Source organism: Chinchilla lanigera, unplaced genomic scaffold, assembly GCF_000276665.1.
Source record: "Chinchilla lanigera isolate Chin_1 unplaced genomic scaffold, ChiLan1.0 scaffold00041, whole genome shotgun sequence".
Taxonomy (NCBI): domain Eukaryota; kingdom Metazoa; phylum Chordata; class Mammalia; order Rodentia; family Chinchillidae; genus Chinchilla; species Chinchilla lanigera.
In genome coordinates this window covers 17,407,388-17,412,861 of record NW_004955442.1, presented here as the reverse complement: position 1 = coordinate 17,412,861, position 5,474 = coordinate 17,407,388, and the positions used below count along the sequence as shown (strand labels likewise).

General features: G+C 42.9%; 1 protein-coding gene across 3 annotated transcripts in view; it reads right to left on the bottom strand.

The window, feature by feature from the left end:
• Ypel1 (yippee-like 1) overlaps positions 1–5,474 on the bottom strand; it is a gene marked incomplete at its 5' end in the record, with an annotated part of 23,242 nt that overhangs the window by 11,035 nt on the left and 6,733 nt on the right. Inside the window, 1 exon segment of one of the 3 annotated variants that reach the window (XM_013517873.1) lies at positions 931–1,160. 3 annotated transcript variants of the gene reach the window in all.

Here is a 5,474-nt window from a genome sequence, read left to right as displayed (position 1 = left end):
GAAGGAAGAAGAAAGTTCACAAGAACAGGTAGAGATAAGCAGCAGGAACAGACTCACAAAGACTCTACCTTCAAGGCACTGGACGCAGGGGAGAAGACCCCTCTGCTCACTGGTTTTTACTAGAGATAAATGATAGGGTTGAATGTATAGGATTGATTGATTGGGTACCGGAAATCAAACTCAGGACCCTGCACTTGCCAGGCAGGTGCTGTGGCGCTGAGCTATATATCCCTGGCCCCAGGTTGAACATATAGGAACAGCAAATGAGAAAAAATGTTACAGATCTGGAGAAGAGGTAGAACTTTTAGAAATAAACAGCCTTAAGCAACAGATTTAACAGTAATAAGACACAGATGAAAAATTATTAGTGAACTGGAGATAAGTTGGAGTAACTAATGATTGAGGATTTTTCCAGAATTGAAGACAGTAATCTATAGACTTAAGATGCCTAACATCCTAAGGACAGATAAAAAATAAAGCTAGACAATAATGAAACTGCAGAACACCAAATAAAATTTTTAAAGTCTTAAACATGCAAGGAAAAATTTTGTTCAACAGAGCAGCTTCCTAAGTAAACAAAAGAATGCAGAAAGTTAATAACTACTATCTCAGAATTCATATACTGTGAGAACACTTTTATTTTGTTTTTGTCTTTTTGAGACAGGGTCTCGGTATGCAGTTCAGGCTGACCGTGAGCTCACTTTGTAGCCCAGGCTGGCCTCATACTCACAACGATCCTCCTGCCTCAGCCTCCAGAGTGCTGGGATTATAGGCTTGCACTACCATGGCCAGCTTACTTGCCACTTTTTGAAACAATTCTGGAAGTGCTCTTTCATGTGAGGTGTGATCAAAAATACAGCGAGCAGGGCTACAAAGTGCTGTGCAACAAAAAAGCATGAAGTGAAAACATCACGGTTTGTCCTCACCCACCTTACTCACTAGACCTGGCACAGTGTGACTTCTGGCTCTTCCCCAAAGTCAAAATGACCACTCCCGGTAAACGGTTAGAGAGGACTCAGGACATCAAGGCAGCAGAAGCAGCATAACTGAAGTCAAGACAGAATTCCAGAGGTGCCTCAGGAAACGGCCAGAACAATGGGATGTGTGTGTGTGGAGCAGCAGGAGTATTCTGAGGGTGATCAATGGCAATGTGTCTTTTACTGTAATAAAAGAGAAGAGGGGGAGGCATTCCAGGAGGGCTAAGGATGTGAGAGCACTTCCTTACCTGCTAAGAGATGTCTACAAAACCACAGCACATACCACGCTTAATGGTAAAAGAAAATATTCTTTCTGACATCGGGAATAAATTTGAGATGTCTTCTACATCATCACCTTCATTCAATACTGTATCCAGCCAGCTCAATAAGACAAGAAAAAGAAATCTGGCATTAAGATTATAAGGGAAAATAAACTCTCAAACATTATTTGAAGTGCAATCTGAAGACCTTTACAGAATATATTATAAAACTCTGAGGGGCTCTTTTTTTTTTTTTTTTTTTTTGAGACAGGGTCTTGCTATGCAGTTTAGGCTGGCCTTAAACTCACTTATGTAGCCCAGGCTGGCCTCAGACTTGCAATGATCCTCCTGCCTCAACCTCCCAAGTGCTAGGATTACAGGTGTGCGCCACACCTGGCCTCTGAGGGGCTTTAAAAAAAACAAACACAAATATCTGCTGTACACCTAAAATCCTAGCACTAGGGAGGCTGTGGCAGGAGGGTCACTGCAAGTTTGAGCCAGCCTTGGCTATATAGTAAGTTCAAGGCCAGCCTGAATTACATAGGGAGGCCCTGTCTCAAAATATCAAACCAAACCAAAGCAAACCAAAAGAAAACAAAAAAATTGGCGAGGTCAGGACTGAAAGGTATTGTCAAGATACAAATTATCCACAATTTTTTTTTAATTTTTTTTATTTTTTATTTTTTTTGTCTTTTTGAGACAGGGTTTCACTATGCAATTCAGTCTGGTCTTCTATTTACTTTGTAGCCTAGGCTGGCCTCAAACTCACCGTGATCCTCTTGCCTCAGCCTCCTGAGCAATGGGATTACAGGTGTGTACCACCATGCCTGGACACACATTAATTTTTAAATTAAATGCAGTCCAAATCAAGAACCAGCAATGAAATGAATGTGTGTGTGTGTGTGTGTGTGTGTATGTAAGAGGAAAGACAAACAAAAGCTTTTTTTCTCTTTTTTGTAGTGCTAGAGATTGAATCCAGGGTCATGCACACACTAGGCAAGCGCTCTACCACTGAGCTACATCCTCAGCCCACTTATCCTCTAAGTGTCAAAAGGCCAAAGTGTCAGGAAGCTCTTGAAGCAGAGCAGGATGGGAGGCGCGCAGTGCCTGGAGAGCACATGCTATCATTTTCCACGCGGGTCACACAGACGGCGGAGAGCGGGCGCGGGCAGAACGCTGGTCCGTGCTGTATGGAAGAGCCCGGAAACAGGTGCAGGGGCGACACCAGAGAGTACAGAGGCGGTTTTGCAGCTTAGAGGCAAAGTATAGGTTTTCCAAAAAATAGGGAGGACCAATCCTGCAAGGGAGCTACAGGAAAAGAAAATTCATACTGTAAACAAAATTGACAGTTGGCTACATATCTCGAGAGAAATGACAACACAGCAAGACAAAGGTCTGTACAAGGTACACACACACACACACACACACACACACACACACACGATCTTCTAAAATGAAGATTCTTTCCTGAATACAGAGTCTCCACAACTGCATGTGAATAACTCCCAAAGAAGTCAGATTATACTGTGTATTTCCTACCATATTTCCTTCAAAATCTCAGTCCTTTCCCCAAAACAGGCTATTAACTCATGGTGTGCCAATCCTAAATTTGTTCCTTGGGTTTCTTTACATTCAAGGACAAGACCGCACATGTAGACTCAGAACTTTACATTTGATTAGATTTTATCTGCTCTGAGTTACTGGACACTTTATAGATTTGAATCCAGGCCTCTCCCCACTTTTTTTTTTTTTTTTTTTTTTTGGTTTTTTTCCAGTACCGGAACCAAACTCACGACTTTGCGCTTGCCAGGCAGGCGCTGTGCCGCTGAGCTAAATCCCCAGCCTTCTCCCCACCTTTTTTTGGTTTCTTTGAGACAGGCCTGGGTCCTCTCTTTTTTTTGGTCTTTGTGATACAGGATCTCACTATGCAGTTCAGGCTGGCCTTGAATTAGCAAGGATCCTCCTGCCTCAGCCTCCCAAGTGATGGGATTACAGGCATCCCCCACCACACCCAGCCTCCCTCCCATTTTTGATACACTCACTGACATGCCCCGGGAGGTCATGGAGATAAATGTCACCTGGACACCACCCTGTGAGCCCAGCTCCACTTCCGGGCCGCATGCCCTGTGCACACCTCCCTGTCTGTGAGCATGCTGTGGATGTGACTGGAGAGGAGGCCAGCAGCGCATGCAGACCCACCATGCCCTCCTCCCGGCCAGTAAGAATGGGCCTGTGGGACTCGTTCTAACTTCTCTTATTAAACTCATATTGAATCTTTGTTTTACTGTCTTCATCTAAGATTTTCTCTATTGAAATGAGACTTGATAAAGGTCTGTTTTCTTTTTCCTGGACTTCCCTGTAATAAAGATAACTAAGAGCATAAAGTAAGGGGCCAAGAAAGACAAGAATCTTACTCAAAAACTGGTTATTCAAGTCCTTAGTGGCAGAAACACTACTCGAAGTGACCTGAACAGAAGACTGCAGAAACCACATGGTTTTACACAAGTGATACCATTTTTTATTCTCCGTTGGAGAGGGCACTACCTCTCATTTTTAATTCTTAGTTACCGTCTAATGGGACAGCACTATGCTTTTTGTTTGTTTTGTTTTGTTTTGTTGTTTTGGTTTTTTTGAGACAGGGTCTCAATATGTAGTCCAGGCTAGCCTTGAACTCACTCTGTAGCCCAGGCTGGTCTCAAATTCACAGTGATCCTCCTGTCTCAGCCTCCCCAGTGCTGGGATTACAGGCATGAGCCACCATGCCCAGCTGGGATTTTTTTAAATTAATTGTGGTAAGAACACTTAATATGAGCTATCCCCCTTAACAAAATTTAAGTACAGGGTATGTTGTGTAAATTCAATGCTGTACAGCAGATCTCCACAGCTATTCTTCTTACTTAACAGAAATTATATCCTTGTTATTGAGTAAATTCTCATCTTCCCCAATCTCTGACAATAATCATTCCAGTCCTTGATTCTATAAATTTGACTTTTCTAGAGAAATTGTGTAAGTGGAATCATGCCATGATCTGTCTGTTTGGCTTATTTCACTTATCATAATGTCTATAAGGTACACCCACGTTACTGTCCAATGCAAACTAGCCAACTTTTTAAGGCTAACTAGCATTCCATAAAGAAAATGTGGTACAGTTGGCCTTCTGTATCTGTGGGTTCCACAACCACAGGTTCAATAATGGCGGACTGGAAATACTGTATTATGAGGGTAAGTTCCAGTTCCAAGTTCCAAAAATCAAAACTTGAATTTGCCACATGCTCAGTACTAAGCCAAATCCACTTGAATGAAGTCACATGTGAACAATATTCTGCATTAGGTCTTATATGTAATCTAGAGGTGAATTAAAGTATAAGGATGCGGGGCTGGGGATTTAGCTCAGCGGCAAAAGCACCTGCCTGGCAAGCGCAAGGTCGTGAGTTCGGTTCCTGGTACCGGAGAAAAAACCAAAAAAAAAAAGTATAAAGATGCTTGGTAGCACGCATGAGACCCTGGGTTGGATCCCCAGCACTGCCAAAGAAAAGAACATACATGTAACAGAATATATGGACAGGTTAGATGCACACACTGCACAATCTATGTAAGAGATCTAGGGGGCTCTGTGATCCTGGGGGTCTGGGAACCAATACCTCCACAATGAGCAATGATTATGTATTACATACAAGACAGCACACTTTCAAGGGACAATTTGCCAAGAATTTTCTACTTACTTTCAATTTCAAAATGCCATGAACATCTAACCACAGACCATCTCCAAAGAGCCCCAGCTCCAGGGCAGGACAGGACACATGCTCCCTGGGTCCCACCCCTGCACCAGCGCTGCCCGCCTGCCCATGCTCCTGCAGTCCCTGGCGCACATCTAACTATGCCAGGGACACTCGAAGCTGAGGTTCTTTGCTTGGCATGACAGCTAAGGCAGAGGAAGCAACAACCCTGGGGAAGAAGGAGTGCAAAGCCTAGAAGGATTTTATTTTTAAGCTGCTGATGAGTTCACAGATACCCATTTTATTAATCTTTATTATCATATGTTTAATATCATAATATTTATTATATTATCATAAGGAAATAGTGAGGATCAAACCCAGAGCCCTGCCCATGACTGGCAAATACTCTACCACTGAGCTAATCTCTGGCCTTTATTTTTTAAAAGATGGTGAAAGGACAGATATTTTACTAAGTCAAAAGTAAGTCTCAGCTGGGCACAGTGGCGCACGCCTGTAATCC